Here is a 15,636-nt window from a genome sequence, read left to right as displayed (position 1 = left end):
CAGATTACCTCCCAAATGTATCGTTTACATCTGTTATCTTCTCTAAACACCCACTAATTACCCATCAATCACCCCCTATCACCACCTGTCACTGTTACCTATCAGATCAGACCCTAATCTGCCCCTTGCGGGCACCCAATCACCCGCCCACACGCTCAGATTGCCCTCAGACCCCCCCCCCCCTTATCAATTCGCCAGTGCATTAATTACATCTGTCCTTCCCTGTAATAACCCACTGATCACCTGTCAATCACCTGCCAATCACCTATCACCCATCAATCACCCCCTGTCACTGCCACCCAACAATCAGCCCCTAACCTGCCCCTTGCGGGCAATCTGATCACCCACCCACACCAATAGATCGCCCGCAGATCCGACATCAGATCACCACCCAAGCGCAGTGTTTCCATCTATTCTCTCCTCTAAACACCCACTAATTACCCATCAATCACTCCCTATCACCACCTGTCACTGTTACCTATCAGATCAGACCCTAATCTGCCCCTTGCGGGCACCCAATCGCCCGCCTACACGCTCAGATTGCCCTCAGACCCCCCCTTATCAATTCGCCAGTGCAATATTTACATCTGTTCTCCCCTGTAATAACCCACTGATTACCTGTCAATCACCTATCAATCACCCATCAATCACCCCCTGTCACTGCCACCCATCAATCACCCCCTGTCACTGCCACCCATCAATCACCCCCTGTCACTGCCACCCATCAATCAGCCCCTAACCTGCCCCTTGCGGGCAAACTGATCACCCACCCACACCAATAGATCGCCCGCAGATCCGACATCAGATCACCACCCAAGCGCAGTGTTTCCATCTATTCTCTACCCTAAACACCCACTAATTACCCATCAATCACCCCCTGTCACTGCTACCTATCAGATTAGACCCCTATCTGCCCCTAGGGCACTCAATCACCCGCCCACACCCTCAGAATGCCCTCAGACCCCAGCCCTGATCACCTCGCCAGTGCATTGCTTGCATCCATTCCCCCCTCTAATCACACCTTGAGACACCCATCAATCACCTCCTGTCACCCCCTAGCACACCTACCCATCAGATCAGGCCCCAATTTGCCCCGTGTGGGCTCCTGATCACTCGGCCAAACCCTCAGACCCCCTTCCGATCACCTCCCCAGTGCATGGATTGCATCTATTTTCCCCTCTAACCACCCCCTGAGACACCCATCAATCACCTCCTGTCACCCCCCTAGCACTCCTATCCATCAGATCAGGCCTAATACAACCTGTCATCTAAAAGGCCACCCTGCTTATGACCGGTTCCACAAAATTCGCCCCCTCATAGACCACCTGTCATCAAAATTTGCAGATGCTTATACCCCTGAACAGTCATTTTGAGACATTTGGTTTCCAGACTACTCACGGTTTTGGGCCTGTAAAATGCCAGGGCGGTATAGGAACCCCACAAGTGACCCCATTTTAGAAAAAAAAGACACCCCAAGGTATTATGTTAGGTGTATGACGAGTTCATAGAAGATTTAATTTTTTGTCAAAAGTTAGCGGAAATTAATTTTTATTGGTTTTTTTTCACAAAGTGTCATTTTTCACTAACTTGTGACAAAAAATAAAATCTTCTATGAACTCGCCATACACCTAACGGAATACCTTGGGGTGTCTTCTTTCTAAAATGGGGTCACTTGTGGGGTTCCTATACTGCCCTGGCATTTTAGGGGCCCTAAACCGCGAGGAGTAGTCTAGAAAACAAATGCTTCAAAATGACCTGTGAATAGGACGTTGGGCCCCTTAGCGCACCTAGGCTGCAAAAAAGTGTCACACATGTGGTACCGCCGTACTCAGGAAAAGTAGTATAATGTGTTTTGGGGTGTATTTTTACACATACCCATGCTGGGTGGGAGAAATTTCTATGTAAATGGACAATTGTGTGTAAAAAAATCAAACAATTGTCATTTACAGAGATATTTCTCCCACTTAGCATGGGTATGTGTAAAAATACACCCCAAAACGCATTATACTACTTCTCCTGAGTACAGCGGTACCACATGTGTGGCACTTTTTTACACCCTAAGTACGCTAAGGGGCCCAAAGTCCAATGAGTACCTTTAGGATTTCACAGGTCATTTTGCGACATTTGGTTTCAAGACTACTCCTCACGGTTTAGGGCCCCTAAAATGCCAGGGCAGTATAGGAACCCCACAAATGACCCCATTCTAGAAAGAAGACACCCAAAGGTATTCCGTACGGAGTATGGTGAGTTCATAGAAGATTTTATTTTTTGTCACAAGTTAGCGGAAAATGACACTTTGTGAAAAAAAACTATTAAAATCAATTTCCGCTAACTTGTGACAAAAAAATAAAAACTTCTATGAACTCACCATACTCCTAACGGAATACCTTGGGGTGTCTTCTTTCTAAAATGGGGTCATTAGTGGGGTTCCTATACTGCCCTGGCATTTTAGGGGCCCTAAACCGTGAGGAGTAGTCTTGAAACAAAAATGACCTGTGAAATCCTAAAGGTACTCATTGGACTTTGGGCCCCTTAGTGCAGTTAGGGTGCAAAAAAGTGCCACACATGTGGTATCGCCGTACTCGGGAGAAGTAGTACAATGTGTTTTGGGGTGTATTTTTACACATACCCATGCTGGGTGGGAGAAATACCTCTGTAAATGACAATCTTTTGATTTTTTTTACACACAATTGTCCATTTACAGAGGTATTTCTCCCACCCAGCATGGGTATGTGTAAAAATACACCCCAAAACACATTGTACTACTTCTCCCGAGTATGGCGATACCACATGTGTGGCACTTTTTTGCACCCTAACTGCGCTAAAGGGCCCAAAGTCCAATGAGTACCTTTAGGATTTCACAGGTCATTTTGCGACATTTGGTTTCAAGACTACTCCTCACGGTTTAGGGCCCCTAAAATGCCAGGGCAGTATAGGAACCCCACAAATGACCCCATTTTAGAAAGAAGACACCCCAAGGTATTCCGTTAGGAGTATGGTGAGTTCATAGAAGATTTTATTTTTTGTCAAAAGTTAGCGGAAATTGATTTTAATTGTGTTTTTTCACAAAGTGTCATTTTCCGCTAACTTGTGACAAAAAATAAAATCTTCTATGAACTCGCCATACTACTAACGGAATACCTTGGGGTGTCTTCTTTCTAAAATGGGGTCATTTGTGGGGTTCCTATACTGCCCTGGCATTTTAGGGGCCCTAAACCGTGAGGAGTAGTCTTGAAACGAAATTTCTCAAAATGACCTGTGAAATCCTAAAGGTACTCATTGGACTTTGGGCCCTTTAGCGCAGTTAGGGTGCAAAAAAGTGCCACACATGTGGTATCGCCGTACTCAGGAGAAGTAGTATAATGTGTTTTGTGGTGTATTTTTACACATACCCATGCTGAGTGGGAGAAATATCTCTGTAAATGGACAATTGTGTGTAAAAAAAATTAACAAATTGTCATTTACAGAGATATTTCTCCCACCCAGCATGGGTATGTGTAAAAATACACCCCAAAACACATTATACTACTTCTCCTGAGTACGGCAATACCACATGTGTGGCACTTTTTTGCAGCCTAACTGCGCTAAGGGGTCCAAAGTCCAATGAGCACCTTTAGGCTTTACAGGGGTGCTTACAATTTAGCACCCCCCAAAATGTCAGGACAGTAAACACACCCCACAAATGATCCCATTTTGGAAAGTAGACCCTTCAAGGTATTCAGAGAGGGGCATGGTGAGTCCGTGGCAGATTTCATTTTTTTTTTGTCGCAAGTTAGAAGAAATGGAAACTTTTTTTTTTTTTCCTCACAAAGTGTCATTTTCCGCTTACTTGTGACAAAAAATAATATCTTCTATGAACTCACTATGCCTCTCAGTGAATACTTTGGGATGTCTTCTTTCCAAAATGGGGTCATTTGGGGGGTATTTATACTATCCTGGAATTCTAGCCCCTCATGAAACATGACAGGGGGTCAGAAAAGTCAGAGATGCTTGAAAATGGGAAAATTCACTTTTGGCACCATAGTTTGTAAACGCTATAACTTTTACCCAAACCAATAAATATACACTGAATGGTTTTTTTTTTTATCAAAAACATGTTTGTCCACATTTTTCGCGCTGCATGTATACAGAAATTTTACTTTATTTGAAAACTGTCAGCACAGAAAGTTAAAAAAATCATTTTTTTGCCAAAATTCATGTCTTTTTTGATGAATATAATAAAAAGTAAAAATCGCAGGAGCAATCAAATAGCATCAAAAGAAAGCTTTATTAGTGACAAGAAAAGGAGCCAAAATTCATTTAGGTGGTAGGTTGTATGAGCGAGCAATAAACCGTGAAAGCTGCAGTGGTCTGAATGGAAAAAAAGTGGCCGGTCCTTAAGGGGGGTAAAGCCCTAGGTCCTCAAGTGGTTAAACTATAGAACAGAGCAGGACTAATTACCCTTTCAACTTCCCTGCAGTAAAAATCTGTCTGAAGCTGCCTGTCACTGTTTCTTTGAAGTATAAGTGTTTCAGAAAACAGCACTGTAGCCAACTAACCTGATCAGAGAGCTCAGAGCTGCTCTTTTGCATAGTAAACAAGTGAAGTTTCTTAACTCTTCCTGTACTGGAAACAATATGGAACTCGTATCCGTGCTACTAATGTTCTAATTCTTAGCTGTACTACATATACAAATAAGTTTTTTTTCACTTCAGATTCCCTTTAACCACTTGCCGACCGCACGCTTATACCGTGCGTCGGCAAAGTGGCAGCTGCAGGACCAGCGACGCAGTACTGCGTCGCCAGCTGCAGGCTGATTAATCAGGAAGCAGCCGCTCGTGCGAGCGGCTGCTTCCTGTCAAATCACGGCGGGGGGCTCCGTGAATAGCCTGCGGGCCGCCGATGGCGGCTCGCAAGCTAAATGTAAACACAAGCGGAAATAATCCGCTTTGTTTACATTTGTACGGCGCTGCTGCGCAGCAGCGCCGTAAAGCAGATCGGCGATCCCCGGCCAATCAGCGGCCGGGGATCGCCGCCATGTGACAGAAGACAGCCTGTCACTGGCTGCACAGGACGGATAGCGTCCTGTGCAGCCCAGATCTCCCGGGGGAGCAGGTAGGAGAGGGAGGGGGGAGAATGTCGCCGCGGGGGGGGGCTTTGAGGTGCCCCCCCCCCCCCCCGCAAAATGCCTGCAAGTAGGAGCGATCAGACCCCCCCTGCACATCATCCCCATAGGGGGGAAAAAAGGGGGGCGATCTGATCGCTCTGTGTGGCCACGGATCTGTGCTGGGGGCTGCAGAGCCCACCCAGCACAGATCCAAACAAACAGCGCTGGTCCTTAAGGGGGGGTAAAGGGTGGGTCCTCAAGTGGTTAAAGTGTATTATTATTGTTGTTCTTATCAACAATGATAATAGGCTGCCTCCTCTGCACCAGGGTCAGTTATTTAGGAAATAGTCACATCACACTCTAGCTGCCTCTAATGGTAAGAGGGCAAGTTGTGTACTAGACTTTTGCCTTTGCTAAACTGTAGTCTGTAATAGAGTTGCTAGCAGAGAGATGAGGCGAGAGACCTAAGCATTTACATTTAGAAAACAGCAGGCAAACTTTCATCGACTTGAAACTTAAAGGGAAGGTTCAGGGAGGGTGGTTAAAAAATAAAAATCAATTTCCACTTACCTTGGGGCTTCCTCCAGCCCGTGGCAGGCAGGAGGTGCCCTCGCCGCCGCTCCGCAGGCTCCCGGTGGCCGACCCGACCTGGCCAGGCCGGCTGCCAGGTCGGGCTCTTCTGCGCTCCAAGGCCCGGCACTTCTGCGTCCCACGCCGGCGCGCTGACGTCATCGGACGTCCGCCGGGCTGTACTGCGCAGGCGCAGAACTACTGCGCCTGCGCGTGGGACGCAGAAGTGCCGGGCCTTGGAGCGCAGACCTGGCAGCCGGCCTGGCTAGGTCGGGTCGGCCACCGGAGACAACCGGGAGCCTGCGGAGCGGTGGCGACGGCACCTCCTGCCTGCCACGGGCTGGAGGAAGCCCCAGGTAAGTGGAAATTGATTATTTTTTAGCCACCCTCCCTGAACCTTCCCTTTAACCACTTGAGGACTGCAGGGCTAAACCCCCCTAGTGACCAGGCAATTTTTAGCTAAATTGGCCACTGCAGCTTTAAGGCCAAGCTGCAGGGCCGCACAACACAGCACACAAGTGATCCCCCCCCCCCCCCTTTTCTCCCCACCAACAGAGCTCTCTGTTGGTGGGGTCTGATCGCTCCCCCCATGTTTATTTTTTTTTTTAATAAATATTATTGTTTTGTTTTAAAAAAAAACCTGTTACTTTAAATTTCTACCCTCCCTCCCCACAGCCAGCCAATTATGGCGATCCGCTGTCATAGGCTTCTGCCTATGAGAGCCGATCGCTCTCTTGTCCCCCATGGGGACAGCCGTGTCACACGGCTGTCCCCAGTGCAGCGCTGCACCTAGTAAATAGACGGCGTGATCGCCGTCTAACAGTCTCCCGAGCGGCAATAGCCGCTCGGAGACTGAAGGCGGGGCGGAGCTCCGCCCTCCGAGCATGAGATGCGCGCGCACCATGCGCGTGATCTCATGCAAAACAGAGCCCCAGGACTTTACGCCAATTGGCGTTAGGCGGTCCTGGGGCTGCCGCCGCGGCCACGCCTACTGGCGTGACGCGGGCGGCAGAAGGTTAAGCAATGATACCCTGCAGCTGCTGGTTAGTTAACTAGCTAACTGGCAAATAATTGTAGGTATGGTTCCACCACAGGTCTGTATGGCAAACACATTCTCTGGTATGTTTTCCTAACAAGTGGGAAAAGAGCCTAACCCATTTGTTCCCCACAATCTCAGCCCAGATTGATCCACCCTAACACCAACATTAAAGAGCCTCTGTCCAACTCCTGGCATCTCATGTTTAAAGAGACACTGAAGCGAAAAAAAAAATGATGATATTATGATTTGTATGTGTAGCACAGCTAAGAAATAAAACATTAAGATCAGATACATCAGAGTAATTGTTTCCAGTACAGGAAGAGTTGAGAAACTCCAGTTGTTATCTCTATGCAAACAAGCCATTAAGCTCTCCGACTAAGTTAGTCCTGGAGAGGGCTGTTATCTGACTTTTATTATCTCAACTCTTCCTGGACTATATACTTTTCCTCTGCTAGAGGAGAGTTCATTACTTCACAGACTGCTCTGAAAGACTCATTTTGAATGCTGAGTGTTGTGTAATCTGCACATATTATAGAGTGATGCAATGTTAGAAAAAACACTATATACCTGAAAATAAAAGTATGAGAATATTTTCTTTGCTGCTAATCTTCTAGTAATTATTCATAGTACACAACCAATTCACTATATCATATTTTTTTTTTTTTTGCTTCAGTGTCTCTGTCTTAGATCAGTTTTATGTTGTTTTTTTTTTAAGTCTAAGAAGTGAAACTCAAGCTTAGTGGCGTAGCTGAGGAGCTTGGGGCACCAGTGCAAGTTGTATTGACATGGAGCCCAAAAACCTACCAGTGACAGGTTCAGCGTCCCAAGGACGTAATAGTTACAGATTACCACTATTCAATGCATAACTATAGGTGTTCATTACCAGCATAGCACCAATGAAATGCTAATAAGATGGATTAAGAAGAGCCTCTAAATCACCCATCTGGTCCAGGGGCCCCTATTGCTACACCACTGCTCAAGCTCGAGTTGCACCATTAACCACTTTAACCCCGCGGTACGAATTTCTCCATCCCTTTTTTCCCCCCTAAAAAAACAGGGACGGAGAAATCCGTACCTTCCGCGCTACCGCCGCTGTCCGCGCTCCCGCCGCTCGTGCACGCCGCCGCCCGGAGATTAATGAACAGGAAAATCCATTCCCGTTCGTTGATCTAAGCCCCCGCAATGATCCGCTGCTTCTATTAGAAACAGCGCGATCATTATGATTTATCCAGCCTCGTACTGCTTCCTGTAAGCGTCCTTCCGGACGCTTACAGGTCGCATGTAAACAAACACACTGTGGCCATCTTGTGGCCAAATAGTAAAACTACACCCTAAAGCATTTACAAACACATTAGTTTTACATAATAAATTAACTCATTAACTCCCACACTCCCCCAATTTTTTTTTTTGTAATAAAAAAAAAATACAATAAAAAAACAAACATAAATAGTTACCTTAGGGACTGAACTTTTTAAATATTTAGGCTGGTTTCACAGTGGGACGTTACAGGCGCACGTTAGAGTAGCCTGTAACGCAGCCCACAGCACAGTAATGAAAAATCAATGGGGCTGTTCACAGTGCCCACGTTGCGTTACATTGTAACGCTGCGTCACAAGACAACGTACTGCATGCAGTACTTTAGACGCGGCTGAGCCGCGTTAGACTGCTTGCACATGCTCAGTAATCTTGTGGAGGAGCGGAGAGCGGCCAGGCACATGGCTAATTAATATTCACTGCACGTTGTGACGTGCAGTGTTTACTTCCTGGAGCGGCCGCTCTGTGCGGCGATTGGCCGGCGGGACCACGTGATGCCGCATGTGCACAAGAGTGCGCATCACGGCATCACTGATGCCAGAGTGAGCTGCACAACGCGGCTCACTCTGACCTCCAGATCCAACACCACCAGGCGTTCCGTTAGGGGGACGTTATGCGACCTTAACGCCCCCTCTAACGCAACGTCCTGGTGTGAAATTAGCCTTAAGTCAAGAGGGTATAACGCCGTTAGTTTATAAACTACGGGCTTGTAATTGGGGATGGATGCAAAACTGAAAAAAATGCACCTTTATTTCCAAATAAAATATTGGCGCCAAACATTGTGATAGGGATATAATTTAAACTGTTTTATAATCGGGACAAATGGGCAAATACATTTCATGGGTTTAATTACAGTAGCATCCATTATTTAACCACTTCCCGACCGCCTAACGCACAGCGGCGGCCGGGAAGTGGAGCCCTTAAGGACCGGCTCACCCACAGAGGCGGCGGTCCATTTAAGGGCATGGGCGGAGCGATCGCGTCATCCGTGACGCGATCCTCCGCCGGCGCCTGTCACCGCTCGCCGCAACATCCCGCCGGCTATACGGAAGCGCCGGCGGGATGTTAACCCCGCGATCGCCGCATACAAAGTGTATAATACACTTTGTAATGTTTACAAAGTGTATTATACAGGCTGCCTCCTGCCCTGGTGGTCCCAGTGTCCGAGGGACCACCAGGGCAGGCTGCAGCCACCCTAGTCTGCACCCAAGCACACTGATTTCTCCCCCCCCTGCCCCAGATCGCCCACAGCACCCATCAGACCCCCCCCTGCCCACCCCCCAGACCCCTGTTTGCACCCAATCACCCCCCTAATCACCCATCAATCACTCCCTGTCACTATCTGTCAACGCTATTTTTTTTTTATCCCCCCCCCTGCTCCCTGCCCCCTCCTGATCACCCCCCACCCCTCAGATTCTCCCCAGACCCCCCCCCCCCCAGACCACCCCCCCCCTGTTTACTGTATGCCTCTATCCCCCTGATCACCTGTCAATCACCTGTCAATCACCCGTCAATCACCCCCTGTCACTGCCACCCATCAATCAGCCCCTAACCTGCCCCTTGCGGGCAATCTGATCACCCACCCACACCATTAGATCGCCCGCAAACCCGCCGTCAGATTACCTCCCAAATGTATCGTTTACATCTGTTATCTTCTCTAAACACCCACTAATTACCCATCAATCACCCCCTATCACCACCTGTCACTGTTACCTATCAGATCAGACCCTAATCTGCCCCTTGCGGGCACCCAATCACCCGCCCACACGCTCAGATTGCCGTCTGACCCCCCCTTATCAATTCACCAGTGCATTAATTACATCTGTTCTTCCCTGTAATAACCCACTGATCACCTGTCAATCACCTGCCAATCACCTATCACCCATCAATCACCCCCTGTCACCCCCTGTCACTGCCACCCATCAATCAGCCCCTAACCTGCCCCTTGCGGGCAATCTGATCACCCACCCACACCATTAGATCGCCCGCAAACCCGCCGTCAGATTACCTCCCAAATGTATCGTTTACATCTGTTATCTTCTCTAAACACCCACTAATTACCCATCAATCACCCCCTATCACCACCTGTCACTGTTACCTATCAGATCAGACCCTAATCTGCCCCTTGCGGGCACCCAATCACCCGCCCACACGCTCAGATTGCCCTCAGACCCCCCCCTCCCCCCCCTATCAATTCGCCAGTGCATTAATTACATCTGTCCTTCCCTGTAATAACCCACTGATCACCTGTCAATCACCTGCCAATCACCTATCACCCATCAATCACCCCCTGTCACTGCCACCCAACAATCAGCCCCTAACCTGCCCCTTGCGGGCAATCTGATCACCCACCCACACCAATAGATCGCCCGCAGTTCCGACATCAGATCACCACCCAAGCGCAGTGTTTCCATCTATTCTCTCCTCTAAACACCCACTAATTACCCATCAATCACCCATCAATCACTCCCTATCACCACCTGTCACTGTTACCTATCAGATCAGACCCTAATCTGCCCCTTGCGGGCACCCAATTGCCCGCCTACACGCTCAGATTGCCCTCAGACCCCCCCTTATCAATTCGCCAGTGCAATATTTACATCTGTTCTCCCCTGTAATAACCCACTGATTACCTGTCAATCACCTATCAATCACCCATCAATCACCCCCTGTCACTGCCACCCATCAATCACCCCCTGTCACTGCCACCCATCAATCACCCCCTGTCACTGCCACCCATCAATCAGCCCCTAACCTGCCCCTTGCGGGCAAACTGATCACCCACCCACACCAATAGATCGCCCGCAGATCCGACATCAGATCACCACCCAAGCGCAGTGTTTCCATCTATTCTCTACCCTAAACACCCATTAATTACCCATCAATCACCCCCTGTCACTGCTACCTATCAGATTAGACCCCTATCTGCCCCTAGGGCACTCAATCACCCGCCCACACCCTCAGAATGCCCTCAGACCCCAGCCCTGATCACCTCGCCAGTGCATTGCTTGCATCCATTCCCCCCTCTAATCACACCTTGAGACACCCATCAATCACCTCCTGTCACCCCCTAGCACACCTAACCATCAGATCAGGCCCCAATTTGCCCCGTGTGGGCTCCTGATCACTCGGCCAAACCCTCAGACCCCCTTCCGATCACCTCCCCAGTGCATGGATTGCATCTATTTTCCCCTCTAACCACCCCCTGAGACACCCATCAATCACCTCCTGTCACCCCCCTAGCACTCCTATCCATCAGATCAGGCCCAATACAACCTGTCATCTAAAAGGCCACCCTGCTTATGACCGGTTCCACAAAATTCGCCCCCTCATAGACCACCTGTCATCAAAATTTGCAGATGCTTATACCCCTGAACAGTCATTTTGAGACATTTGGTCTCAAGACACCCCAAGGTATTATGTTAGGTGTATGACGAGTTCATAGAAGATTTAATTTTTTGTCAAAAGTTAGCGGAAATTAATTTTTATTGTTTTTTTTTCACAAAGTGTCATTTTTCACTAACTTGTGACAAAAAATAAAATCTTCTATGAACTCGCCATACACCTAACGGAATACCTTGGGGTGTCTTCTTTCTAAAATGGGGTCACTTGTGGGGTTCCTATACTGCCCTGGCATTTTAGGGGCCCTAAACCGCGAGGAGTAGTCTAGAAAACAAATGCTTCAAAATGACCTGTGAATAGGACGTTGGGCCCCTTAGCGCACCTAGGCTGCAAAAAAGTGTCACACATGTGGTACCGCCGTACTCAGGAAAAGTAGTATAATGTGTTTTGGGGTGTATTTTTACACATACCCATGCTGGGTGGGAGAAATTTCTATGTAAATGGACAATTGTGTGTAAAAAAATCAAACAATTGTCATTTACAGAGATATTTCTCCCACTTAGCATGGGTATGTGTAAAAATACACCCCAAAACGCATTATACTACTTCTCCTGAGTACAGCGGTACCACATGTGTGGCACTTTTTTACACCCTAAGTACGCTAAGGGGCCCAAAGTCCAATGAGTACCTTTAGGATTTCACAGGTCATTTTGCGACATTTGGTTTCAAGACTACTCCTCACGGTTTAGGGCCCCTAAAATGCCAGGGCAGTATAGGAACCCCACAAATGACCCCATTCTAGAAAGAAGACACCCAAAGGTATTCCGTACGGAGTATGGTGAGTTCATAGAAGATTTTATTTTTTGTCACAAGTTAGCGGAAAATGACACTTTGTGAAAAAAAACTATTAAAATCAATTTCCGCTAACTTGTGACAAAAAAATAAAAACTTCTATGAACTCACCATACTCCTAACGGAATACCTTGGGGTGTCTTCTTTCTAAAATGGGGTCATTAGTGGGGTTCCTATACTGCCCTGGCATTTTAGGGGCCCTAAACCGTGAGGAGTAGTCTTGAAACAAAAATGACCTGTGAAATCCTAAAGGTACTCATTGGACTTTGGGCCCCTTAGTGCAGTTAGGGTGCAAAAAAGTGCCACACATGTGGTATCGCCGTACTCGGGAGAAGTAGTACAATGTGTTTTGGGGTGTATTTTTACACATACCCATGCTGGGTGGGAGAAATACCTCTGTAAATGGACAATTGTGTGTAAAAAAATCAAAAGATTGTCATTTACAGAGGTATTTCTCCCACCCAGCATGGGTATGTGTAAAAATACACCCCAAAACACATTGTACTACTTCTCCCGAGTACGGCGATACCACATGTGTGGCACTTTTTTGCACCCTAACTGCACTAAGGGGCCCAAAGTCCAATGAGTACCTTTAGGATTTCACAGGTCATTTTTGTTTCAAGACTACTCCTCACGGTTTAGGGCCCCTAAAATGCCAGGGCAGTATAGGAACCCCACAAATGACCCCATTTTAGAAAGAAGACACCCCAAGGTATTCCGTTAGGAGTATGGTGAGTTCATAGAAGATTTTATTTTTTGTCAAAAGTTAGCGGAAATTGATTTTAATTGTGTTTTTTCACAAAGTGTCATTTTCCGCTAACTTGTGACAAAAAATAAAATCTTCTATGAACTCGCCATACTACTAACGGAATACCTTGGGGTGTCTTCTTTCTAAAATGGGGTCATTTGTGGGGTTCCTATACTGCCCTGGCATTTTAGGGGCCCTAAACCGTGAGGAGTAGTCTTGAAACGAAATTTCTCAAAATGACCTGTGAAATCCTAAAGGTACTCATTGGACTTTAGGCCCTTTAGCGCAGTTAGGGTGCAAAAAAGTGCCACACATGTGGTATCGCCGTACTCAGGAGAAGTAGTATAATGTGTTTTGTGGTGTATTTTTACACATACCCATGCTAAGTGGGAGAAATATCTCTGTAAATGGACAATTGTGTGTAAAAACACACCCAGCATGGGTATGTGTAAAAATACACCCCAAAACACATTATACTACTTCTCCTGAGTACGGCAATACCACATGTGTGGCACTTTTTTGCAGCCTAACTGCGCTAAGGGGTCCAAAGTCCAATGAGCACCTTTAGGCTTTACAGGGGTGCTTACAATTTAGCACCCCCCAAAATGTCAGGACAGTAAACACACCCCACAAATGATCCCATTTTGGAAAGTAGACCCTTCAAGGTATTCAGAGAGGGGCATGGTGAGTCCGTGGCAGATTTCATTTTTTTTTTGTCGCAAGTTAGAAGAAATGGAAACTTTTTTTTTTTTTTCTCACAAAGTGTCATTTTCCGCTTACTTGTGACAAAAAATAATATCTTCTATGAACTCACTATGCCTCTCAGTGAATACTTTGGGATGTCTTCTTTCCAAAATGGGGTCATTTGGGGGGTATTTATACTATCCTGGAATTCTAGCCCCTCATGAAACATGACAGGGGGTCAGAAAAGTCAGAGATGCTTGAAAATGGGAAAATTCACTTTTGGCACCATAGTTTGTAAACGCTATAACTTTTACCCAAACCAATAAATATACACTGAATGGGTTTTTTTTTATCAAAAACATGTTTGTCCACATTTTTCGCGCTGCATGTATACAGAAATTTTACTTTATTTGAAAAATGTCAGCACAGAAAGTTAAAAAAATCATTTTTTTGCCAAAATTCATGTCTTTTTTGATGAATATAATAAAAAGTAAAAATCGCAGGAGCAATCAAATAGCATCAAAAGAAAGCTTTATTAGTGACAAGAAAAGGAGCCAAAATTCATTTAGGTGGTAGGTTGTATGAGCGAGCAATAAACCGTGAAAGCTGCAGTGGTCTGAATGGAAAAAAAGTGGCCGGTCCTTAAGGGGTAGAAAGCCCTAGGTCCTCAAGTGGTTAAAAACTATAATGGAGGAAAACTGAAAAATAATAATTTTTTTCCCACATTTTTTCCTATTTTCCCATTAAAACACATTTAGAATAAAATCATTCTTGGCATAATGTCCCACCTAAAGAAAGCCTAATTGGTGGTGAAAAAAACCAAGATATAGTTCATTTCATTGCGATAAGTAATAATAAAGTTATAGATGAATGAATGGAAGGAGCGCTGAAAGGTGAAAATTGCTGTGGTGTACAAGGGGTAAAACCCCTCAGTGGTGAAGTGGTTAAGCTGCTATAATTTGTCAACTTTTACCAGCTCATGTGATAGTGGTGACATAGCTAGTGGCCACCATTTCCTGTAAGAAAATAAACTATAGCCCAGACCCCATCTGTGGGGAGCATTTGTGCTTGTTGCCCATAGCAACCAGTCAGATTCCTTGTTCATGTTGCAAATATAAAATGGAAAAATCAGTTCAGGGGAACCTCCAACCAATTATCCCCACCCACATACACATAGGAAGGAGAATGCAGGGCACAGAGCCACAGATTTCCTGTTGCCATGCGATACTGAAAAGATTAGTTAGAAGATCTACAGACCACAAATAACAGAAGGGATAGATGGCCAATCCTTAACCACTTGAGGACCTAGCCTTTACCCCCCCCCCCCCCCCCCCCCTTAAGGACCAGCGCTGTTTTTTCAGATCTGTGCTGGGTGGGCTCTACATCCCCCAGCACAGATCAAATGACAGGCAGAGCGACCAGACAGCCCCCCCTTTTTTTTCCCCCACTAGATGGATGATGTGCTGGGGGGGTCTGATCGCTCCTGCATGCTGTGGGTGGCAGGGGGGGGGGGGCACCTCAAAGCCCCCTCCACCGCAGGATTCCCCCTCTCCCCCCTCCCTTCCCCGAGAGATTGGAGGCTGCACAGGAACGGATCTGTCCTGTGCAGCCTCTAACAGGCTCCTGCCTGTCATGTGACAGCGATCCCCAGCCGCTGATTGGCCGAGGATCGCTGATCTAGTACAACGCTGCTACTGTTAGCAGCGTTGTACAAATGTAAACAAAGCAGATTATTTCCGCTTGTGTTTACATTTAGCCTGCGAGCCGCGATCGGCGGCCCGCAGGCTATTCACGGAGCCCCCCGCCGTGAATTGACAGGAAGCAGCCGCTCGCGTGAGCGGCTGTTTCCTGATTGATTAGCCTGCAGCCGGCGACACAGATCTGCGTCGCTGGTCCTGCAGCTGCCACTTTGCCGACGCGCGTTATGAATGCGCGGTCGGCAAGTGGTTAATATCATTCATTATATCTTTACGTAGATTCAGATCTGATTTTTGATTCAGG

General features: G+C 46.9%; 1 protein-coding gene across 2 annotated transcripts in view; it reads right to left on the bottom strand.

Annotated features, from left to right (window-relative positions):
* HBP1 (HMG-box transcription factor 1) overlaps positions 1-15,636 on the bottom strand; it is a 98,197-nt gene that overhangs the window by 3,670 nt on the left and 78,891 nt on the right. The gene's annotated exons all lie outside the window — the stretch shown is intronic.

This window comes from Hyperolius riggenbachi, chromosome 3 (genome assembly GCF_040937935.1).
Source record: "Hyperolius riggenbachi isolate aHypRig1 chromosome 3, aHypRig1.pri, whole genome shotgun sequence".
Taxonomy (NCBI): Eukaryota; Metazoa; Chordata; class Amphibia; order Anura; family Hyperoliidae; genus Hyperolius; species Hyperolius riggenbachi.
The sequence above is the reverse complement of the archived record's forward strand: the minus strand, read 5'-3'. Positions and strand labels throughout refer to the sequence as shown.